This window comes from Ambystoma mexicanum, chromosome 2q (genome assembly GCF_040938575.1).
Source record: "Ambystoma mexicanum isolate Mex_15411 chromosome 2q, UKY_AmexF1_1, whole genome shotgun sequence".
Lineage (NCBI taxonomy): Eukaryota > Metazoa > Chordata > Amphibia > Caudata > Ambystomatidae > Ambystoma > Ambystoma mexicanum.
The window spans coordinates 128,695,631-128,718,762 of record NC_090924.1 but is presented as its reverse complement, the minus strand read 5'-3'; the positions used below and the strand labels follow the sequence as shown (position 1 = coordinate 128,718,762).

General features: G+C 47.5%; 21 non-coding genes across 21 annotated transcripts; all 21 read right to left on the bottom strand.

Moving 5' to 3' along the window:
- Positions 1-90: 90 nt before the first annotated feature.
- TRNAP-UGG (transfer RNA proline (anticodon UGG)) lies at positions 91-162 on the bottom strand. The gene has a single exon. It is a non-coding gene; the product is annotated as a tRNA-Pro (tRNA).
- Positions 163-1,477: 1,315 nt separating this feature from the next.
- On the bottom strand, positions 1,478-1,550 carry TRNAV-CAC (transfer RNA valine (anticodon CAC)). Its single transcript has one exon. It is a non-coding gene; the product is annotated as a tRNA-Val (tRNA).
- Positions 1,551-1,970: 420 nt separating this feature from the next.
- TRNAP-UGG (transfer RNA proline (anticodon UGG)) lies at positions 1,971-2,042 on the bottom strand. Its single transcript has one exon. It is a non-coding gene; the product is annotated as a tRNA-Pro (tRNA).
- A 1,315-nt stretch (positions 2,043-3,357) lies between these two features.
- Positions 3,358-3,430, bottom strand: TRNAV-CAC (transfer RNA valine (anticodon CAC)). The gene has a single exon. It is a non-coding gene; the product is annotated as a tRNA-Val (tRNA).
- Positions 3,431-3,850: 420 nt separating this feature from the next.
- TRNAP-UGG (transfer RNA proline (anticodon UGG)) lies at positions 3,851-3,922 on the bottom strand. The gene has a single exon. It is a non-coding gene; the product is annotated as a tRNA-Pro (tRNA).
- A 1,331-nt stretch (positions 3,923-5,253) lies between these two features.
- TRNAV-CAC (transfer RNA valine (anticodon CAC)) lies at positions 5,254-5,326 on the bottom strand. The gene has a single exon. It is a non-coding gene; the product is annotated as a tRNA-Val (tRNA).
- A 420-nt stretch (positions 5,327-5,746) lies between these two features.
- On the bottom strand, positions 5,747-5,818 carry TRNAP-UGG (transfer RNA proline (anticodon UGG)). The gene has a single exon. It is a non-coding gene; the product is annotated as a tRNA-Pro (tRNA).
- A 1,335-nt stretch (positions 5,819-7,153) lies between these two features.
- Positions 7,154-7,226, bottom strand: TRNAV-CAC (transfer RNA valine (anticodon CAC)). Its single transcript has one exon. It is a non-coding gene; the product is annotated as a tRNA-Val (tRNA).
- Positions 7,227-7,646: 420 nt separating this feature from the next.
- Positions 7,647-7,718, bottom strand: TRNAP-UGG (transfer RNA proline (anticodon UGG)). Its single transcript has one exon. It is a non-coding gene; the product is annotated as a tRNA-Pro (tRNA).
- Positions 7,719-9,037: 1,319 nt separating this feature from the next.
- On the bottom strand, positions 9,038-9,110 carry TRNAV-CAC (transfer RNA valine (anticodon CAC)). The gene has a single exon. It is a non-coding gene; the product is annotated as a tRNA-Val (tRNA).
- Positions 9,111-9,530: 420 nt separating this feature from the next.
- Positions 9,531-9,602, bottom strand: TRNAP-UGG (transfer RNA proline (anticodon UGG)). The gene has a single exon. It is a non-coding gene; the product is annotated as a tRNA-Pro (tRNA).
- Positions 9,603-10,917: 1,315 nt separating this feature from the next.
- Positions 10,918-10,990, bottom strand: TRNAV-CAC (transfer RNA valine (anticodon CAC)). Its single transcript has one exon. It is a non-coding gene; the product is annotated as a tRNA-Val (tRNA).
- A 420-nt stretch (positions 10,991-11,410) lies between these two features.
- On the bottom strand, positions 11,411-11,482 carry TRNAP-UGG (transfer RNA proline (anticodon UGG)). Its single transcript has one exon. It is a non-coding gene; the product is annotated as a tRNA-Pro (tRNA).
- A 1,315-nt stretch (positions 11,483-12,797) lies between these two features.
- Positions 12,798-12,870, bottom strand: TRNAV-CAC (transfer RNA valine (anticodon CAC)). Its single transcript has one exon. It is a non-coding gene; the product is annotated as a tRNA-Val (tRNA).
- Positions 12,871-14,677: 1,807 nt separating this feature from the next.
- TRNAV-CAC (transfer RNA valine (anticodon CAC)) lies at positions 14,678-14,750 on the bottom strand. Its single transcript has one exon. It is a non-coding gene; the product is annotated as a tRNA-Val (tRNA).
- A 420-nt stretch (positions 14,751-15,170) lies between these two features.
- TRNAP-UGG (transfer RNA proline (anticodon UGG)) lies at positions 15,171-15,242 on the bottom strand. Its single transcript has one exon. It is a non-coding gene; the product is annotated as a tRNA-Pro (tRNA).
- Positions 15,243-17,054: 1,812 nt separating this feature from the next.
- Positions 17,055-17,126, bottom strand: TRNAP-UGG (transfer RNA proline (anticodon UGG)). Its single transcript has one exon. It is a non-coding gene; the product is annotated as a tRNA-Pro (tRNA).
- A 3,195-nt stretch (positions 17,127-20,321) lies between these two features.
- TRNAV-CAC (transfer RNA valine (anticodon CAC)) lies at positions 20,322-20,394 on the bottom strand. The gene has a single exon. It is a non-coding gene; the product is annotated as a tRNA-Val (tRNA).
- Positions 20,395-20,814: 420 nt separating this feature from the next.
- Positions 20,815-20,886, bottom strand: TRNAP-UGG (transfer RNA proline (anticodon UGG)). Its single transcript has one exon. It is a non-coding gene; the product is annotated as a tRNA-Pro (tRNA).
- Positions 20,887-22,205: 1,319 nt separating this feature from the next.
- On the bottom strand, positions 22,206-22,278 carry TRNAV-CAC (transfer RNA valine (anticodon CAC)). The gene has a single exon. It is a non-coding gene; the product is annotated as a tRNA-Val (tRNA).
- A 420-nt stretch (positions 22,279-22,698) lies between these two features.
- TRNAP-UGG (transfer RNA proline (anticodon UGG)) lies at positions 22,699-22,770 on the bottom strand. Its single transcript has one exon. It is a non-coding gene; the product is annotated as a tRNA-Pro (tRNA).
- Positions 22,771-23,132: the final 362 nt, after the last annotated feature.

Genomic DNA, 23,132 nt, shown 5'->3' with positions numbered 1-23,132 from the left:
CTACTGCTTACCGAGAAAACCAGAGAGTCTGTCCAATGAAAATAACATTGAAAAAACAAAAAAAAGGAGCTCAAGTTAACCACCTTGATTGGGCTCGTCCGGGATTTGAACCCGGGACCTCTCGCACCCAAAGCGAGAATCATACCCCTAGACCAACGAGCCACGGTCCTTTGAGCATTTGACGGAATTGTCCTCAGCGTTTGCACCCCCCTTAGGATTCGAGGCCAAGAATGCCTATTCCTGAAGTTTGTTCCTGCCGCTGAAAGCCTTGTCGGTGTATGAGCCAAATGAATGCCCCAGTCGGCACGCTCTGACTGTCTTCACAGGTCTCCTCCTCATCCCGAAGGTTGGTGGCCCATTGACATCAGGGTGGAAGGTGCTTGCGATACACTGTTCCTTCCTTCCTTCCTTCCTTCCTTTATTCCTCTTATGCTGTTTATGTAATAAGAGGGGACGATACACAGAAGAGAGAAAGTGGCCCAACACACTAGACTAGCAGTCTTCTGATCAATCTGCAGCTGGCAAGGTGGGGGAGAGCCTTTATTTTGCACCTGCTGGGATCTGCATTGGCAGAAGCTCTGAGGGCTGGGCCTTTCCTTTTGCCTGTAAAAACAAAAAGCAGCCCTCCTCCCTCCAGCCCTGAGAGCATGGGCGTGACACTGGAAAAAGCAGCATCTCCCCTTTGGTAAAGATGACCATTGCACAGCTGCTCACTCAGAGCTCGATCGTGCTCGATCAGGCGAGATATATTTAGGTCACCAGCAAAGTCTGTTCTCTTTTCTTGCGTAGGGTGAGCATTCACAGAGCCCAGCTTCGTTGACAAGAGTGCAAAAGGTGTATACTAAAAGCTTTCTGCTTTACTTGAGCGCCATGGCCGTTATTATATTTTGGCTGCTCCAAGCAATCTCTGTCCAGCCGATGCAAATTTCCAGCTCAAATTTTCCCAGCACTCAAAAAGTCCCTCCTCCCGCCAGCTCTGCTTTCAGGAAGTTCAGCAGAAGCAGTCCAACTTCTGTTCCCACTTCAGAGGAAAAGCTTTCTCGGGCCAGAGAAAGCCAGGGAATCACTGTACCGGCAAGTGCATTTCTTACAACTGGTAATCCCTCAGAACACAGAAATGAAGAAGCTGTATATGAAAATGTATTATTTCTTTGGTACACTAACCTATGTAACTAATATGGACCATTTCAGAGGACGGAGCGGACCCAACTGTGATCCCAGAGACCCAAATACCCAGCAGTAGGGAAAATAAATCCTCTCTGTGCTCTGCAACATTACATACACAAAATGCAAGCGCGTGCATTTTTTTATTGGCCCCATATACAGAATACATGTGAGGATGCTTGCCTTCCCAGTGTATTTCTCAAGCTCTTGAGAGCATATGCTATTTCCATGGGAACGCAAATAAGTTCATACTTTACATTTGTGTGTGACAAAAGGGGAAAAAAACTATTTTGTGTAAAATGCCAGCAGAGAGTGCTTCTGCCCGGTCTCGAACCGGGGACCTTTCGCGTGTGAGGCGAACGTGATAACCACTACACTACAGAAACAGCTGCTTGCTCACCTTTGTAGGGACTGGGAGAACAGGTGCAAAGGGCAGTGCAAGTGGACCTGCTTAAAGACTAATCAAATGCCTTGCGCCTGAAGCTCACACAATCCAGCCTAAAACATACGTCCTATCAAGCATGCGCACATATACAAGTATGCCAGCTGAGGGCCTATGCAGCGTACAGAGGGAAGGACATATTTCCACTTTGAGATCGGACGGCCAAAACTCACAAGCAAATCAAGGAATGTTACTGAGAGCTAACAGAGAACACAAAGTGCTTGTCGCAAGGACATGGCACGCAAAGAGGTTCAGGAAGTGAATTGTTCATCGACTACTGCTTACCGAGAAAACCAGAGAGTCTGTCCAATGAAAATAACATTGAAAAAACAAAAAAAAGGAGCTCAAGTTAACCACCTTGATTGGGCTCGTCCGGGATTTGAACCCAGGACCTCTCGCACCCAAAGCGAGAATCATACCCCTAGACCAACGAGCCACGGTCCTTTGAGCATTTGACGGAATTGTCCTCAGCGTTTGCACCCCCCTTAGGATTCGAGGCCAAGAATGCCTATTCCTGAAGTTTGTTCCTGCCGCTGAAAGCCTTGTCGGTGTATGAGCCAAATGAATGCCCCAGTCGGCACGCTCTGACTGTCTTCACAGGTCTCCTCCTCATCCCGAAGGTTGGTGGCCCATTGACATCAGGGTGGAAGGTGCTTGCGATACACTGTTCCTTCCTTCCTTCCTTCCTTCCTTTATTCCTCTTATGCTGTTTATGTAATAAGAGGGGACGATACACAGAAGAGAGAAAGTGGCCCAACACACTAGACTAGCAGTCTTCTGATCAATCTGCAGCTGGCAAGGTGGGGGAGAGCCTTTATTTTGCACCTGCTGGGATCTGCATTGGCAGAAGCTCTGAGGGCTGGGCCTTTCCTTTTGCCTGTAAAAACAAAAAGCAGCCCTCCTCCCTCCAGCCCTGAGAGCATGGGCGTGACACTGGAAAAAGCAGCATCTCCCCTTTGGTAAAGATGACCATTGCACAGCTGCTCACTCAGAGCTCGATCGTGCTCGATCAGGCGAGATATATTTAGGTCACCAGCAAAGTCTGTTCTCTTTTCTTGCGTAGGGTGAGCATTCACAGAGCCCAGCTTCGTTGACAAGAGTGCAAAAGGTGTATACTAAAAGCTTTCTGCTTTACTTGAGCGCCATGGCCGTTATTATATTTTGGCTGCTCCAAGCAATCTCTGTCCAGCCGATGCAAATTTCCAGCTCAAATTTTCCCAGCACTCAAAAAGTCCCTCCTCCCGCCAGCTCTGCTTTCAGGAAGTTCAGCAGAAGCAGTCCAACTTCTGTTCCCACTTCAGAGGAAAAGCTTTCTCGGGCCAGAGAAAGCCAGGGAATCACTGTACCGGCAAGTGCATTTCTTACAACTGGTAATCCCTCAGAACACAGAAATGAAGAAGCTGTATATGAAAATGTATTATTTCTTTGGTACACTAACCTATGTAACTAATATGGACCATTTCAGAGGACGGAGCGGACCCAACTGTGATCCCAGAGACCCAAATACCCAGCAGTAGGGAAAATAAATCCTCTCTGTGCTCTGCAACATTACATACACAAAATGCAAGCGCGTGCATTTTTTTATTGGCCCCATATACAGAATACATGTGAGGATGCTTGCCTTCCCAGTGTATTTCTCAAGCTCTTGAGAGCATATGCTATTTCCATGGGAACGCAAATAAGTTCATACTTTACATTTGTGTGTGACAAAAGGGGAAAAAAACTATTTTGTGTAAAATGCCAGCAGAGAGTGTTTCTGCCCGGTCTCGAACCGGGGACCTTTCGCGTGTGAGGCGAACGTGATAACCACTACACTACAGAAACAGCTGCTTGCTCACCTTTGTAGGGACTGGGAGAACAGGTGCAAAGGGCAGTGCAAGTGGACCTGCTTAAAGACTAATCAAATGCCTTGCGCCTGAAGCTCACACAATCCAGCCTAAAACATACGTCCTATCAAGCATGCGCACATATACAAGTATGCCAGCTGAGGGCCTATGCAGCGTACAGAGGGAAGGACATATTTCCACTTTGAGATCGGACGGCCAAAACTCACAAGCAAATCAAGGAATGTTACTGAGAGCTAACAGAGAACACAAAGTGCTTGTCGCAAGGACATGGCACGCAAAGAGGTTCAGGAAGTGAATTGTTCATCGACTACTGCTTACCGAGAAAACCAGAGAGTCTGTCCAATGAAAATAACATTGAAAAAACAAAAAAAAGGAGCTCAAGTTAACCACCTTGATTGGGCTCGTCCGGGATTTGAACCCGGGACCTCTCGCACCCAAAGCGAGAATCATACCCCTAGACCAACGAGCCACGGTCCTTTGAGCATTTGACGGAATTGTCCTCAGCGTTTGCACCCCCCTTAGGATTCGAGGCCAAGAATGCCTATTCCTGAAGTTTGTTCCTGCCGCTGAAAGCCTTGTCGGTGTATGAGCCAAATGAATGCCCCAGTCGGCACGCTCTGACTGTCTTCACAGGTCTCCTCCTCATCCCGAAGGTTGGTGGCCCATTGACATCAGGGTGGAAGGTGCTTGCGATACACTGTTCCTTCCTTCCTTCCTTCCTTCCTTCCTTCCTTCCTTCCTTTATTCCTCTTATGCTGTTTATGTAATAAGAGGGGACGATACACAGAAGAGAGAAAGTGGCCCAACACACTAGACTAGCAGTCTTCTGATCAATCTGCAGCTGGCAAGGTGGGGGAGAGCCTTTATTTTGCACCTGCTGGGATCTGCATTGGCAGAAGCTCTGAGGGCTGGGCCTTTCCTTTTGCCTGTAAAAACAAAAAGCAGCCCTCCTCCCTCCAGCCCTGAGAGCATGGGCGTGACACTGGAAAAAGCAGCATCTCCCCTTTGGTAAAGATGACCATTGCACAGCTGCTCACTCAGAGCTCGATCGTGCTCGATCAGGCGAGATATATTTAGGTCACCAGCAAAGTCTGTTCTCTTTTCTTGCGTAGGGTGAGCATTCACAGAGCCCAGCTTCGTTGACAAGAGTGCAAAAGGTGTATACTAAAAGCTTTCTGCTTTACTTGAGCGCCATGGCCGTTATTATATTTTGGCTGCTCCAAGCAATCTCTGTCCAGCCGATGCAAATTTCCAGCTCAAATTTTCCCAGCACTCAAAAAGTCCCTCCTCCCGCCAGCTCTGCTTTCAGGAAGTTCAGCAGAAGCAGTCCAACTTCTGTTCCCACTTCAGAGGAAAAGCTTTCTCGGGCCAGAGAAAGCCAGGGAATCACTGTACCGGCAAGTGCATTTCTTACAACTGGTAATCCCTCAGAACACAGAAATGAAGAAGCTGTATATGAAAATGTATTATTTCTTTGGTACACTAACCTATGTAACTAATATGGACCATTTCAGAGGACGGAGCGGACCCAACTGTGATCCCAGAGACCCAAATACCCAGCAGTAGGGAAAATAAATCCTCTCTGTGCTCTGCAACATTACATACACAAAATGCAAGCGCGTGCATTTTTTTATTGGCCCCATATACAGAATACATGTGAGGATGCTTGCCTTCCCAGTGTATTTCTCAAGCTCTTGAGAGCATATGCTATTTCCATGGGAACGCAAATAAGTTCATACTTTACATTTGTGTGTGACAAAAGGGGAAAAAAACTATTTTGTGTAAAATGCCAGCAGAGAGTGTTTCTGCCCGGTCTCGAACCGGGGACCTTTCGCGTGTGAGGCGAACGTGATAACCACTACACTACAGAAACAGCTGCTTGCTCACCTTTGTAGGGACTGGGAGAACAGGTGCAAAGGGCAGTGCAAGTGGACCTGCTTAAAGACTAATCAAATGCCTTGCGCCTGAAGCTCACACAATCCAGCCTAAAACATACGTCCTATCAAGCATGCGCACATATACAAGTATGCCAGCTGAGGGCCTATGCAGCGTACAGAGGGAAGGACATATTTCCACTTTGAGATCGGACGGCCAAAACTCACAAGCAAATCAAGGAATGTTACTGAGAGCTAACAGAGAACACAAAGTGCTTGTCGCAAGGACATGGCACGCAAAGAGGTTCAGGAAGTGAATTGTTCATCGACTACTGCTTACCGAGAAAACCAGAGAGTCTGTCCAATGAAAATAACATTGAAAAAACAAAAAAAAGGAGCTCAAGTTAACCACCTTGATTGGGCTCGTCCGGGATTTGAACCCGGGACCTCTCGCACCCAAAGCGAGAATCATACCCCTAGACCAACGAGCCACGGTCCTTTGAGCATTTGACGGAATTGTCCTCAGCGTTTGCACCCCCCTTAGGATTCGAGGCCAAGAATGCCTATTCCTGAAGTTTGTTCCTGCCGCTGAAAGCCTTGTCGGTGTATGAGCCAAATGAATGCCCCAGTCGGCACGCTCTGACTGTCTTCACAGGTCTCCTCCTCATCCCGAAGGTTGGTGGCCCATTGACATCAGGGTGGAAGGTGCTTGCGATACACTGTTCCTTCCTTCCTTCCTTCCTTCCTTCCTTCCTTCCTTCCTTCCTTTATTCCTCTTATGCTGTTTATGTAATAAGAGGGGACGATACACAGAAGAGAGAAAGTGGCCCAACACACTAGACTAGCAGTCTTCTGATCAATCTGCAGCTGGCAAGGTGGGGGAGAGCCTTTATTTTGCACCTGCTGGGATCTGCATTGGCAGAAGCTCTGAGGGCTGGGCCTTTCCTTTTGCCTGTAAAAACAAAAAGCAGCCCTCCTCCCTCCAGCCCTGAGAGCATGGGCGTGACACTGGAAAAAGCAGCATCTCCCCTTTGGTAAAGATGACCATTGCACAGCTGCTCACTCAGAGCTCGATCGTGCTCGATCAGGCGAGATATATTTAGGTCACCAGCAAAGTCTGTTCTCTTTTCTTGCGTAGGGTGAGCATTCACAGAGCCCAGCTTCGTTGACAAGAGTGCAAAAGGTGTATACTAAAAGCTTTCTGCTTTACTTGAGCGCCATGGCCGTTATTATATTTTGGCTGCTCCAAGCAATCTCTGTCCAGCCGATGCAAATTTCCAGCTCAAATTTTCCCAGCACTCAAAAAGTCCCTCCTCCCGCCAGCTCTGCTTTCAGGAAGTTCAGCAGAAGCAGTCCAACTTCTGTTCCCACTTCAGAGGAAAAGCTTTCTCGGGCCAGAGAAAGCCAGGGAATCACTGTACCGGCAAGTGCATTTCTTACAACTGGTAATCCCTCAGAACACAGAAATGAAGAAGCTGTATATGAAAATGTATTATTTCTTTGGTACACTAACCTATGTAACTAATATGGACCATTTCAGAGGACGGAGCGGACCCAACTGTGATCCCAGAGACCCAAATACCCAGCAGTAGGGAAAATAAATCCTCTCTGTGCTCTGCAACATTACATACACAAAATGCAAGCGCGTGCATTTTTTTATTGGCCCCATATACAGAATACATGTGAGGATGCTTGCCTTCCCAGTGTATTTCTCAAGCTCTTGAGAGCATATGCTATTTCCATGGGAACGCAAATAAGTTCATACTTTACATTTGTGTGTGACAAAAGGGGAAAAAAACTATTTTGTGTAAAATGCCAGCAGAGAGTGTTTCTGCCCGGTCTCGAACCTGGGACCTTTCGCGTGTGAGGCGAATGTGATAACCACTACACTACAGAAACAGCTGCTTGCTCACCTTTGTAGGGACTGGGAGAACAGGTGCAAAGGGCAGTGCAAGTGGACCTGCTTAAAGACTAATCAAATGCCTTGCGCCTGAAGCTCACACAATCCAGCCTAAAACATACGTCCTATCAAGCATGCGCACATATACAAGTATGCCAGCTGAGGGCCTATGCAGCGTACAGAGGGAAGGACATATTTCCACTTTGAGATCGGACGGCCAAAACTCACAAGCAAATCAAGGAATGTTACTGAGAGCTAACAGAGAACACAAAGTGCTTGTCGCAAGGACATGGCACGCAAAGAGGTTCAGGAAGTGAATTGTTCATCGACTACTGCTTACCGAGAAAACCAGAGAGTCTGTCCAATGAAAATAACATTGAAAAAACAAAAAAAAGGAGCTCAAGTTAACCACCTTGATTGGGCTCGTCCGGGATTTGAACCCGGGACCTCTCGCACCCAAAGCGAGAATCATACCCCTAGACCAACGAGCCACGGTCCTTTGAGCATTTGACGGAATTGTCCTCAGCGTTTGCACCCCCCTTAGGATTCGAGGCCAAGAATGCCTATTCCTGAAGTTTGTTCCTGCCGCTGAAAGCCTTGTCGGTGTATGAGCCAAATGAATGCCCCAGTCGGCACGCTCTGACTGTCTTCACAGGTCTCCTCCTCATCCCGAAGGTTGGTGGCCCATTGACATCAGGGTGGAAGGTGCTTGCGATACACTGTTCCTTCCTTCCTTCCTTCCTTCCTTCCTTTATTCCTCTTATGCTGTTTATGTAATAAGAGGGGACGATACACAGAAGAGAGAAAGTGGCCCAACACACTAGACTAGCAGTCTTCTGATCAATCTGCAGCTGGCAAGGTGGGGGAGAGCCTTTATTTTGCACCTGCTGGGATCTGCATTGGCAGAAGCTCTGAGGGCTGGGCCTTTCCTTTTGCCTGTAAAAACAAAAAGCAGCCCTCCTCCCTCCAGCCCTGAGAGCATGGGCGTGACACTGGAAAAAGCAGCATCTCCCCTTTGGTAAAGATGACCATTGCACAGCTGCTCACTCAGAGCTCGATCGTGCTCGATCAGGCGAGATATATTTAGGTCACCAGCAAAGTCTGTTCTCTTTTCTTGCGTAGGGTGAGCATTCACAGAGCCCAGCTTCGTTGACAAGAGTGCAAAAGGTGTATACTAAAAGCTTTCTGCTTTACTTGAGCGCCATGGCCGTTATTATATTTTGGCTGCTCCAAGCAATCTCTGTCCAGCCGATGCAAATTTCCAGCTCAAATTTTCCCAGCACTCAAAAAGTCCCTCCTCCCGCCAGCTCTGCTTTCAGGAAGTTCAGCAGAAGCAGTCCAACTTCTGTTCCCACTTCAGAGGAAAAGCTTTCTCGGGCCAGAGAAAGCCAGGGAATCACTGTACCGGCAAGTGCATTTCTTACAACTGGTAATCCCTCAGAACACAGAAATGAAGAAGCTGTATATGAAAATGTATTATTTCTTTGGTACACTAACCTATGTAACTAATATGGACCATTTCAGAGGACGGAGCGGACCCAACTGTGATCCCAGAGACCCAAATACCCAGCAGTAGGGAAAATAAATCCTCTCTGTGCTCTGCAACATTACATACACAAAATGCAAGCGCGTGCATTTTTTTATTGGCCCCATATACAGAATACATGTGAGGATGCTTGCCTTCCCAGTGTATTTCTCAAGCTCTTGAGAGCATATGCTATTTCCATGGGAACGCAAATAAGTTCATACTTTACATTTGTGTGTGACAAAAGGGGAAAAAAACTATTTTGTGTAAAATGCCAGCAGAGAATGTTTCTGCCCGGTCTCGAACCGGGGACCTTTCGCGTGTGAGGCGAACGTGATAACCACTACACTACAGAAACAGCTGCTTGCTCACCTTTGTAGGGACTGGGAGAACAGGTGCAAAGGGCAGTGCAAGTGGACCTGCTTAAAGACTAATCAAATGCCTTGCGCCTGAAGCTCACACAATCCAGCCTAAAACATACGTCCTATCAAGCATGCGCACATATACAAGTATGCCAGCTGAGGGCCTATGCAGCGTACAGAGGGAAGGACATATTTCCACTTTGAGATCGGACGGCCAAAACTCACAAGCAAATCAAGGAATGTTACTGAGAGCTAACAGAGAACACAAAGTGCTTGTCGCAAGGACATGGCACGCAAAGAGGTTCAGGAAGTGAATTGTTCATCGACTACTGCTTACCGAGAAAACCAGAGAGTCTGTCCAATGAAAATAACATTGAAAAAACAAAAAAAAGGAGCTCAAGTTAACCACCTTGATTGGGCTCATCCGGGATTTGAACCCGGGACCTCTCGCACCCAAAGCGAGAATCATACCCCTAGACCAACGAGCCACGGTCCTTTGAGCATTTGACGGAATTGTCCTCAGCGTTTGCACCCCCCTTAGGATTCGAGGCCAAGAATGCCTATTCCTGAAGTTTGTTCCTGCCGCTGAAAGCCTTGTCGGTGTATGAGCCAAATGAATGCCCCAGTCGGCACGCTCTGACTGTCTTCACAGGTCTCCTCCTCATCCCGAAGGTTGGTGGCCCATTGACATCAGGGTGGAAGGTGCTTGCGATACACTGTTCCTTCCTTCCTTCCTTCCTTCCTTTATTCCTCTTATGCTGTTTATGTAATAAGAGGGGACGATACACAGAAGAGAGAAAGTGGCCCAACACACTAGACTAGCAGTCTTCTGATCAATCTGCAGCTGGCAAGGTGGGGGAGAGCCTTTATTTTGCACCTGCTGGGATCTGCATTGGCAGAAGCTCTGAGGGCTGGGCCTTTCCTTTTGCCTGTAAAAACAAAAAGCAGCCCTCCTCCCTCCAGCCCTGAGAGCATGGGCGTGACACTGGAAAAAGCAGCATCTCCCCTTTGGTAAAGATGACCATTGCACAGCTGCTCACTCAGAGCTCGATCGTGCTCGATCAGGCGAGATATATTTAGGTCACCAGCAAAGTCTGTTCTCTTTTCTTGCGTAGGGTGAGCATTCACAGAGCCCAGCTTCGTTGACAAGAGTGCAAAAGGTGTATACTAAAAGCTTTCTGCTTTACTTGAGCGCCATGGCCGTTATTATATTTTGGCTGCTCCAAGCAATCTCTGTCCAGCCGATGCAAATTTCCAGCTCAAATTTTCCCAGCACTCAAAAAGTCCCTCCTCCCGCCAGCTCTGCTTTCAGGAAGTTCAGCAGAAGCAGTCCAACTTCTGTTCCCACTTCAGAGGAAAAGCTTTCTCGGGCCAGAGAAAGCCAGGGAATCACTGTACCGGCAAGTGCATTTCTTACAACTGGTAATCCCTCAGAACACAGAAATGAAGAAGCTGTATATGAAAATGTATTATTTCTTTGGTACACTAACCTATGTAACTAATATGGACCATTTCAGAGGACGGAGCGGACCCAACTGTGATCCCAGAGACCCAAATACCCAGCAGTAGGGAAAATAAATCCTCTCTGTGCTCTGCAACATTACATACACAAAATGCAAGCGCGTGCATTTTTTTATTGGCCCCATATACAGAATACATGTGAGGATGCTTGCCTTCCCAGTGTATTTCTCAAGCTCTTGAGAGCATATGCTATTTCCATGGGAACGCAAATAAGTTCATACTTTACATTTGTGTGTGACAAAAGGGGAAAAAAACTATTTTGTGTAAAATGCCAGCAGAGAGTGTTTCTGCCCGGTCTCGAACCGGGGACCTTTCGCGTGTGAGGCGAACGTGATAACCACTACACTACAGAAACAACTGCTTGCTCACCTTTGTAGGGACTGGGAGAACAGGTGCAAAGGGCAGTGCAAGTGGACCTGCTTAAAGACTAATCAAATGCCTTGCGCCTGAAGCTCACACAATCCAGCCTAAAACATACGTCCTATCAAGCATGCGCACATATACAAGTATGCCAGCTGAGGGCCTATGCAGCGTACAGAGGGAAGGACATATTTCCACTTTGAGATCGGACGGCCAAAACTCACAAGCAAATCAAGGAATGTTACTGAGAGCTAACAGAGAACACAAAGTGCTTGTCGCAAGGACATGGCACGCAAAGAGGTTCAGGAAGTGAATTGTTCATCGACTACTGCTTACCGAGAAAACCAGAGAGTCTGTCCAATGAAAATAACATTGAAAAAACAAAAAAAAGGAGCTCAAGTTAACCACCTTGATTGGGCTCGTCCGGGATTTGAACCCGGGACCTCTCGCACCCAAAGCGAGAATCATACCCCTAGACCAACGAGCCACGGTCCTTTGAGCATTTGACGGAATTGTCCTCAGCGTTTGCACCCCCCTTAGGATTCGAGGCCAAGAATGCCTATTCCTGAAGTTTGTTCCTGCCGCTGAAAGCCTTGTCGGTGTATGAGCCAAATGAATGCCCCAGTCGGCACGCTCTGACTGTCTTCACAGGTCTCCTCCTCATCCCGAAGGTTGGTGGCCCATTGACATCAGGGTGGAAGGTGCTTGCGATACACTGTTCCTTCCTTCCTTCCTTCCTTCCTTTATTCCTCTTATGCTGTTTATGTAATAAGAGGGGACGATACACAGAAGAGAGAAAGTGGCCCAACACACTAGACTAGCAGTCTTCTGATCAATCTGCAGCTGGCAAGGTGGGGGAGAGCCTTTATTTTGCACCTGCTGGGATCTGCATTGGCAGAAGCTCTGAGGGCTGGGCCTTTCCTTTTGCCTGTAAAAACAAAAAGCAGCCCTCCTCCCTCCAGCCCTGAGAGCATGGGCGTGACACTGGAAAAAGCAGCATCTCCCCTTTGGTAAAGATGACCATTGCACAGCTGCTCACTCAGAGCTCGATCGTGCTCGATCAGGCGAGATATATTTAGGTCACCAGCAAAGTCTGTTCTCTTTTCTTGCGTAGGGTGAGCATTCACAGAGCCCAGCTTCGTTGACAAGAGTGCAAAAGGTGTATACTAAAAGCTTTCTGCTTTACTTGAGCGCCATGGCCGTTATTATATTTTGGCTGCTCCAAGCAATCTCTGTCCAGCCGATGCAAATTTCCAGCTCAAATTTTCCCAGCACTCAAAAAGTCCCTCCTCCCGCCAGCTCTGCTTTCAGGAAGTTCAGCAGAAGCAGTCCAACTTCTGTTCCCACTTCAGAGGAAAAGCTTTCTCGGGCCAGAGAAAGCCAGGGAATCACTGTACCGGCAAGTGCATTTCTTACAACTGGTAATCCCTCAGAACACAGAAATGAAGAAGCTGTATATGAAAATGTATTATTTCTTTGGTACACTAACCTATGTAACTAATATGGACCATTTCAGAGGACGGAGCGGACCCAACTGTGATCCCAGAGACCCAAATACCCAGCAGTAGGGAAAATAAATCCTCTCTGTGCTCTGCAACATTACATACACAAAATGCAAGCGCGTGCATTTTTTTATTGGCCCCATATACAGAATACATGTGAGGATGCTTGCCTTCCCAGTGTATTTCTCAAGCTCTTGAGAGCATATGCTATTTCCATGGGAACGCAAATAAGTTCATACTTTACATTTGTGTGTGACAAAAGGGGAAAAAAACTATTTTGTGTAAAATGCCAGCAGAGAGTGTTTCTGCCCGGTCTCGAACCGGGGACCTTTCGCGTGTGAGGCAAACGTGATAACCACTACACTACAGAAACAGCTGCTTGCTCACCTTTGTAGGGACTGGGAGAACAGGTGCAAAGGGCAGTGCAAGTGGACCTGCTTAAAGACTAATCAAATGCCTTGCGCCTGAAGCTCACACAATCCAGCCTAAAACATACGTCCTATCAAGCATGCGCACATATACAAGTATGCCAGCTGAGGGCCTATGCAGCGTACAGAGGGAAGGACATATTTCCACTTTGAGATCGGACGGCCAAAACTCACAAGCAAATCAAGGAATGTTACTGAGAGCTAACAGAGAACACAAAGTGCTTGTCGCAAGGACATGGCACGCAAAGAGGTTCAGGAAGTGAATTGTTCATCGACTACTGCTTACCGAGAAAACCAGAGAGTCTGTCCAATGAAAATAACATTGAAAAAACAAAAAAAAGGAGCTCAAGTTAACCACCTTGATTGGGCTCGTCCGGGATTTGAACCCGGGACCTCTCTCACCCAAAGCGAGAATCATACCCCTAGACCAACGAGCCACGGTCCTTTGAGCATTTGACGGAATTGTCCTCAGCGTTTGCACCCCCCTTAGGATTCGAGGCCAAGAATGCCTATTCCTGAAGTTTGTTCCTGCCGCTGAAAGCCTTGTCGGTGTATGAGCCAAATGAATGCCCCAGTCGGCACGCTCTGACTGTCTTCACAGGTCTCCTCCTCATCCCGAAGGTTGGTGGCCCATTGACATCAGGGTGGAAGGTGCTTGCGATACACTGTTCCTTCCTTCCTTCCTTCCTTCCTTTATTCCTCTTATGCTGTTTATGTAATAAGAGGGGACGATACACAGAAGAGAGAAAGTGGCCCAACACACTAGACTAGCAGTCTTCTGATCAATCTGCAGCTGGCAAGGTGGGGGAGAGCCTTTATTTTGCACCTGCTGGGATCTGCATTGGCAGAAGCTCTGAGGGCTGGGCCTTTCCTTTTGCCTGTAAAAACAAAAAGCAGCCCTCCTCCCTCCAGCCCTGAGAGCATGGGCGTGACACTGGAAAAAGCAGCATCTCCCCTTTGGTAAAGATGACCATTGCACAGCTGCTCACTCAGAGCTCGATCGTGCTCGATCAGGCGAGATATATTTAGGTCACCAGCAAAGTCTGTTCTCTTTTCTTGCGTAGGGTGAGCATTCACAGAGCCCAGCTTCGTTGACAAGAGTGCAAAAGGTGTATACTAAAAGCTTTCTGCTTTACTTGAGCGCCATGGCCGTTATTATATTTTGGCTGCTCCAAGCAATCTCTGTCCAGCCGATGCAAATTTCCAGCTCAAATTTTCCCAGCACTCAAAAAGTCCCTCCTCCCGCCAGCTCTGCTTTCAGGAAGTTCAGCAGAAGCAGTCCAACTTCTGTTCCCACTTCAGAGGAAAAGCTTTCTCGGGCCAGAGAAAGCCAGGGAATCACTGTACCGGCAAGTGCATTTCTTACAACTGGTAATCCCTCAGAACACAGAAATGAAGAAGCTGTATATGAAAATGTATTATTTCTTTGGTACACTAACCTATGTAACTAATATGGACCATTTCAGAGGACGGAGCGGACCCAACTGTGATCCCAGAGACCCAAATACCCAGCAGTAGGGAAAATAAATCCTCTCTGTGCTCTGCAACATTACATACACAAAATGCAAGCGCGTGCATTTTTTTATTGGCCCCATATACAGAATACATGTGAGGATGCTTGCCTTCCCAGTGTATTTCTCAAGCTCTTGAGAGCATATGCTATTTCCATGGGAACGCAAATAAGTTCATACTTTACATTTGTGTGTGACAAAAGGGGAAAAAAACTATTTTGTGTAAAATGCCAGCAGAGAGTGTTTCTGCCCGGTCTCGAACCGGGGACCTTTCGCGTGTGAGGCAAACGTGATAACCACTACACTACAGAAACAGCTGCTTGCTCACCTTTGTAGGGACTGGAAGAACAGGTGCAAAGGGCAGTGCAAGTGGACCTGCTTAAAGACTAATCAAATGCCTTGCGCCTGAAGCTCACACAATCCAGCCTAAAACATACGTCCTATCAAGCATGCGCACATATACAAGTATGCCAGCTGAGGGCCTATGCAGCGTACAGAGGGAAGGACATATTTCCACTTTGAGATCGGACGGCCAAAACTCACAAGCAAATCAAGGAATGTTACTGAGAGCTAACAGAGAACACAAAGTGCTTGTCGCAAGGACATGGCACGCAAAGAGGTTCAGGAAGTGAATTGTTCATCGACTACTGCTTACCGAGAAAACCAGAGAGTCTGTCCAATGAAAATAACATTGAAAAAACAAAAAAAAGGAGCTCAAGTTAACCACCTTGATTGGGCTCGTCCGGGATTTGAACCCGGGACCTCTCGCACCCAAAGCGAGAATCATACCCCTAGACCAACGAGCCACGGTCCTTTGAGCATTTGACGGAATTGTCCTCAGCGTTTGCACCCCCCTTAGGATTCGAGGCCAAGAATGCCTATTCCTGAAGTTTGTTCCTGCCGCTGAAAGCCTTGTCGGTGTATGAGCCAAATGAATGCCCCAGTCGGCACGCTCTGACTGTCTTCACAGGTCTCCTCCTCATCCCGAAGGTTGGTGGCCCATTGACATCAGGGTGGAAGGTGCTTGCGATACACTGTTCCTTCCTTCCTTCCTTCCTTCCTTCCTTTATTCCTCTTATGCTGTTTATGTAATAAGAGGGGACGATACACAGAAGAGAGAAAGTGGCCCAACACACTAGACTAGCAGTCTTCTGATCAATCTGCAGCTGGCAAGGTGGGGGAGAGCCTTTATTTTGCACCTGCTGGGATCTGCATTGGCAGAAGCTCTGAGGGCTGGGCCTTTCCTTTTGCCTGTAAAAACAAAAAGCAGCCCTCCTCCCTCCAGCCCTGAGAGCATGGGCGTGACACTGGAAAAAGCAGCATCTCCCCTTTGGTAAAGATGACCATTGCACAGCTGCTCACTCAGAGCTCGATCGTGCTCGATCAGGCGAGATATATTTAGGTCACCAGCAAAGTCTGTTCTCTTTTCTTGCGTAGGGTGAGCATTCACAGAGCCCAGCTTCGTTGACAAGAGTGCAAAAGGTGTATACTAAAAGCTTTCTGCTTTACTTGAGCGCCATGGCCGTTATTATATTTTGGCTGCTCCAAGCAATCTCTGTCCAGCCGATGCAAATTTCCAGCTCAAATTTTCCCAGCACTCAAAAAGTCCCTCCTCCCGCCAGCTCTGCTTTCAGGAAGTTCAGCAGAAGCAGTCCAACTTCTGTTCCCACTTCAGAGGAAAAGCTTTCTCGGGCCAGAGAAAGCCAGGGAATCACTGTACCGGCAAGTGCATTTCTTACAACTGGTAATCCCTCAGAACACAGAAATGAAGAAGCTGTATATGAAAATGTATTATTTCTTTGGTACACTAACCTATGTAACTAATATGGACCATTTCAGAGGACGGAGCGGACCCAACTGTGATCCCAGAGACCCAAATACCCAGCAGTAGGGAAAATAAATCCTCTCTGTGCTCTGCAACATTACATACACAAAATGCAAGCGCGTGCATTTTTTTATTGGCCCCATATACAGAATACATGTGAGGATGCTTGCCTTCCCAGTGTATTTCTCAAGCTCTTGAGAGCATATGCTATTTCCATGGGAACGCAAATAAGTTCATACTTTACATTTGTGTGTGACAAAAGGGGAAAAAAACTATTTTGTGTAAAATGCCAGCAGAGAGTGTTTCTGCCCGGTCTCGAACAGGGGACCTTTCGCGTGTGAGGCAAACGTGATAACCACTACACTACAGAAACAGCTGCTTGCTCACCTTTGTAGGGACTGGGAGAACAGGTGCAAAGGGCAGTGCAAGTGGACCTGCTTAAAGACTAATCAAATGCCTTGCGCCTGAAGCTCACACAATCCAGCCTAAAACATACGTCCTATCAAGCATGCGCACATATACAAGTATGCCAGCTGAGGGCCTATGCAGCGTACAGAGGGAAGGACATATTTCCACTTTGAGATCGGACGGCCAAAACTCACAAGCAAATCAAGGAATGTTACTGAGAGCTAACAGAGAACACAAAGTGCTTGTCGCAAGGACATGGCACGCAAAGAGGTTCAGGAAGTGAATTGTTCATCGACTACTGCTTACCGAGAAAACCAGAGAGTCTGTCCAATGAAAATAACATTGAAAAAACAAAAAAAAGGAGCTCAAGTTAACCACCTTGATTGGGCTCGTCCGGGATTTGAACCCGGGACCTCTCGCACCCAAAGCGAGAATCATACCCCTAGACCAACGAGCCACGGTCCTTTGAGCATTTGACGGAATTGTCCTCAGCGTTTGCACCCCCCTTAGGATTCGAGGCCAAGAATGCCTATTCCTGAAGTTTGTTCCTGCCGCTGAAAGCCTTGTCGGTGTATGAGCCAAATGAATGCCCCAGTCGGCACGCTCTGACTGTCTTCACAGGTCTCCTCCTCATCCCGAAGGTTGGTGGCCCATTGACATCAGGGTGGAAGGTGCTTGCGATACACTGTTCCTTCCTTCCTTCCTTCCTTCCTTTATTCCTCTTATGCTGTTTATGTAATAAGAGGGGACGATACACAGAAGAGAGAAAGTGGCCCAACACACTAGACTAGCAGTCTTCTGATCAATCTGCAGCTGGCAAGGTGGGGGAGAGCCTTTATTTTGCACCTGCTGGGATCTGCATTGGCAGAAGCTCTGAGGGCTGGGCCTTTCCTTTTGCCTGTAAAAACAAAAAGCAGCCCTCCTCCCTCCAGCCCTGAGAGCATGGGCGTGACACTGGAAAAAGCAGCATCTCCCCTTTGGTAAAGATGACCATTGCACAGCTGCTCACTCAGAGCTCGATCGTGCTCGATCAGGCGAGATATATTTAGGTCACCAGCAAAGTCTGTTCTCTTTTCTTGCGTAGGGTGAGCATTCACAGAGCCCAGCTTCGTTGACAAGAGTGCAAAAGGTGTATACTAAAAGCTTTCTGCTTTACTTGAGCGCCATGGCCGTTATTATATTTTGGCTGCTCCAAGCAATCTCTGTCCAGCCGATGCAAATTTCCAGCTCAAATTTTCCCAGCACTCAAAAAGTCCCTCCTCCCGCCAGCTCTGCTTTCAGGAAGTTCAGCAGAAGCAGTCCAACTTCTGTTCCCACTTCAGAGGAAAAGCTTTCTCGGGCCAGAGAAAGCCAGGGAATCACTGTACCGGCAAGTGCATTTCTTACAACTGGTAATCCCTCAGAACACAGAAATGAAGAAGCTGTATATGAAAATGTATTATTTCTTTGGTACACTAACCTATGTAACTAATATGGACCATTTCAGAGGACGGAGCGGACCCAACTGTGATCCCAGAGACCCAAATACCCAGCAGTAGGGAAAATAAATCCTCTCTGTGCTCTGCAACATTACATACTCAAAATGCAAGCGCGTGCATTTTTTTATTGGCCCCATATACAGAATACATGTGAGGATGCTTGCCTTCCCAGTGTATTTCTCAAGCTCTTGAGAGCATATGCTATTTCCATGGGAACGCAAATAAGTTCATACTTTACATTTGTGTGTGACAAAAGGGGAAAAAAACTATTTTGTGTAAAATGCCAGCAGAGAGTGTTTCTGCCCGGTCTCGAAACGGGGACCTTTCGCGTGTGAGGCAAACGTGATAACCACTACACTACAGAAACAGCTGCTTGCTCACCTTTGTAGGGACTGGGAGAACAGGTGCAAAGGGCAGTGCAAGTGGACCTGCTTAAAGACTAATCAAATGCCTTGCGCCTGAAGCTCACACAATCCAGCCTAAAACATACGTCCTATCAAGCATGCGCACATATACAAGTATGCCAGCTGAGGGCCTATGCAGCGTACAGAGGGAAGGACATATTTCCACTTTGAGATCGGACGGCCAAAACTCACAAGCAAATCAAGGAATGTTACTGAGAGCTAACAGAGAACACAAAGTGCTTGTCGCAAGGACATGGCACGCAAAGAGGTTCAGGAAGTGAATTGTTCATCGACTACTGCTTACCGAGAAAACCAGAGAGTCTGTCCAATGAAAATAACATTGAAAAAACAAAAAAAAGGAGCTCAAGTTAACCACCTTGATTGGGCTCGTCCGGGATTTGAACCCGGGACCTCTCTCACCCAAAGCGAGAATCATACCCCTAGACCAACGAGCCACGGTCCTTTGAGCATTTGACGGAATTGTCCTCAGCGTTTGCACCCCCCTTAGGATTCGAGGCCAAGAATGCCTATTCCTGAAGTTTGTTCCTGCCGCTGAAAGCCTTGTCGGTGTATGAGCCAAATGAATGCCCCAGTCGGCACGCTCTGACTGTCTTCACAGGTCTCCTCCTCATCCCGAAGGTTGGTGGCCCATTGACATCAGGGTGGAAGGTGCTTGCGATACACTGTTCCTTCCTTCCTTCCTTCCTTCCTTTATTCCTCTTATGCTGTTTATGTAATAAGAGGGGACGATACACAGAAGAGAGAAAGTGGCCCAACACACTAGACTAGCAGTCTTCTGATCAATCTGCAGCTGGCAAGGTGGGGGAGAGCCTTTATTTTGCACCTGCTGGGATCTGCATTGGCAGAAGCTCTGAGGGCTGGGCCTTTCCTTTTGCCTGTAAAAACAAAAAGCAGCCCTCCTCCCTCCAGCCCTGAGAGCATGGGCGTGACACTGGAAAAAGCAGCATCTCCCCTTTGGTAAAGATGACCATTGCACAGCTGCTCACTCAGAGCTCGATCGTGCTCGATCAGGCGAGATATATTTAGGTCACCAGCAAAGTCTGTTCTCTTTTCTTGCGTAGGGTGAGCATTCACAGAGCCCAGCTTCGTTGACAAGAGTGCAAAAGGTGTATACTAAAAGCTTTCTGCTTTACTTGAGCGCCATGGCCGTTATTATATTTTGGCTGCTCCAAGCAATCTCTGTCCAGCCGATGCAAATTTCCAGCTCAAATTTTCCCAGCACTCAAAAAGTCCCTCCTCCCGCCAGCTCTGCTTTCAGGAAGTTCAGCAGAAGCAGTCCAACTTCTGTTCCCACTTCAGAGGAAAAGCTTTCTCGGGCCAGAGAAAGCCAGGGAATCACTGTACCGGCAAGTGCATTTCTTACAACTGGTAATCCCTCAGAACACAGAAATGAAGAAGCTGTATATGAAAATGTATTATTTCTTTGGTACACTAACCTATGTAACTAATATGGACCATTTCAGAGGACGGAGCGGACCCAACTGTGATCCCAGAGACCCAAATACCCAGCAGTAGGGAAAATAAATCCTCTCTGTGCTCTGCAACATTACATACACAAAATGCAAGCGCGTGCATTTTTTTATTGGCCCCATATACAGAATACATGTGAGGATGCTTGCCTTCCCAGTGTATTTCTCAAGCTCTTGAGAGCATATGCTATTTCCATGGGAACGCAAATAAGTTCATACTTTACATTTGTGTGTGACAAAAGGGGAAAAAAACTATTTTGTGTAAAATGCCAGCAGAGAGTGTTTCTGCCCGGTCTCGAACCGGGGACCTTTCGCGTGTGAGGCAAACGTGATAACCACTACACTACAGAAACAGCTGCTTGCTCACCTTTGTAGGGACTGGGAGAACAGGTGCAAAGGGCAGTGCAAGTGGACCTGCTTAAAGACTAATCAAATGCCTTGCGCCTGAAGCTCACATAATCCAGCCTAAAACATACGTCCTATCAAGCATGCGCACATATACAAGTATGCCAGCTGAGGGCCTATGCAGCGTACAGAGGGAAGGACATATTTCCACTTTGAGATCGGACGGCCAAAACTCACAAGCAAATCAAGGAATGTTACTGAGAGCTAACAGAGAACACAAAGTGCTTGTCGCAAGGACATGGCACGCAAAGAGGTTCAGGAAGTGAATTGTTCATCGACTACTGCTTACCGAGAAAACCAGAGAGTCTGTCCAATGAAAATAACATTGAAAAAACAAAAAAAAGGAGCTCAAGTTAACCACCTTGATTGGGCTCGTCCGGGATTTGAACCCGGGACCTCTCGCACCCAAAGCGAGAATCATACCCCTAGACCAACGAGCCACGGTCCTTTGAGCATTTGACGGAATTGTCCTCAGCGTTTGCACCCCCCTTAGGATTCGAGGCCAAGAATGCCTATTCCTGAAGTTTGTTCCTGCCGCTGAAAGCCTTGTCGGTGTATGAGCCAAATGAATGCCCCAGTCGGCACGCTCTGACTGTCTTCACAGGTCTCCTCCTCATCCCGAAGGTTGGTGGCCCATTGACATCAGGGTGGAAGGTGCTTGCGATACACTGTTCCTTCCTTCCTTCCTTCCTTCCTTCCTTTATTCCTCTTATGCTGTTTATGTAATAAGAGGGGACGATACACAGAAGAGAGAAAGTGGCCCAACACACTAGACTAGCAGTCTTCTGATCAATCTGCAGCTGGCAAGGTGGGGGAGAGCCTTTATTTTGCACCTGCTGGGATCTGCATTGGCAGAAGCTCTGAGGGCTGGGCCTTTCCTTTTGCCTGTAAAAACAAAAAGCAGCCCTCCTCCCTCCAGCCCTGAGAGCATGGGCGTGACACTGGAAAAAGCAGCATCTCCCCTTTGGTAAAGATGACCATTGCACAGCTGCTCACTCAGAGCTCGATCGTGCTCGATCAGGCGAGATATATTTAGGTCACCAGCAAAGTCTGTTCTCTTTTCTTGCGTAGGGTGAGCATTCACAGAGCCCAGCTTCGTTGACAAGAGTGCAAAAGGTGTATACTAAAAGCTTTCTGCTTTACTTGAGCGCCATGGCCGTTATTATATTTTGGCTGCTCCAAGCAATCTCTGTCCAGCCGATGCAAATTTCCAGCTCAAATTTTCCCAGCACTCAAAAAGTCCCTCCTCCCGCCAGCTCTGCTTTCAGGAAGTTCAGCAGAAGCAGTCCAACTTCTGTTCCCACTTCAGAGGAAAAGCTTTCTCGGGCCAGAGAAAGCCAGGGAATCACTGTACCGGCAAGTGCATTTCTTACAACTGGTAATCCCTCAGAACACAGAAATGAAGAAGCTGTATATGAAAATGTATTATTTCTTTGGTACACTAACCTATGTAACTAATATGGACCATTTCAGAGGACGGAGCGGACCCAAATGTGATCCCAGAGACCCAAATACCCAGCAGTAGGGAAAATAAATCCTCTCTGTGCTCTGCAACATTACATACACAAAATGCAAGCGCGTGCATTTTTTTATTGGCCCCATATACAGAATACATGTGAGGATGCTTGCCTTCCCAGTGTATTTCTCAAGCTCTTGAGAGCATATGCTATTTCCATGGGAACGCAAATAAGTTCATACTTTACATTTGTGTGTGACAAAAGGGGAAAAAAACTATTTTGTGTAAAATGCCAGCAGAGAGTGTTTCTGCCCGGTCTCGAACCGGGGACCTTTCGCGTGTGAGGCGAACGTGATAACCACTACACTACAGAAACAGCTGCTTGCTCACCTTTGTAGGGACTGGGAGAACAGGTGCAAAGGGCAGTGCAAGTGGACCTGCTTAAAGACTAATCAAATGCCTTGCGCCTGAAGCTCACACAATCCAGCGTAAAACATACGTCCTATCAAGCATGCGCACATATACAAGTATGCCAGCTGAGGGCCTATGCAGCGTACAGAGGGAAGGACATATTTCCACTTTGAGATCGGACGGCCAAAACTCACAAGCAAATCAAGGAATGTTACTGAGAGCTAACAGAGAACACAAAGTGCTTGTCGCAAGGACATGGCACGCAAAGAGGTTCAGGAAGTGAATTGTTCATCGACTACTGCTTACCGAGAAAACCAGAGAGTCTGTCCAATGAAAATAACATTGAAAAAACAAAAAAAAGGAGCTCAAGTTAACCACCTTGATTGGGCTCGTCCGGGATTTGAACCCGGGACCTCTCGCACCCAAAGCGAGAATCATACCCCTAGACCAACGAGCCACGGTCCTTTGAGCATTTGACGGAATTGTCCTCAGCGTTTGCACCCCCCTTAGGATTCGAGGCCAAGAATGCCTATTCCTGAAGTTTGTTCCTGCCGCTGAAAGCCTTGTCGGTGTATGAGCCAAATGAATGCCCCAGTCGGCACGCTCTGACTGTCTTCACAGGTCTCCTCCTCATCCCGAAGGTTGGTGGCCCATTGACATCAGGGTGGAAGGTGCTTGCGATACACTGTTCCTTCCTTCCTTCCTTCCTTCCTTTATTCCTCTTATGCTGTTTATGTAATAAGAGGGGACGATACACAGAAGAGAGAAAGTGGCCCAACACACTAGACTAGCAGTCTTCTGATCAATCTGCAGCTGGCA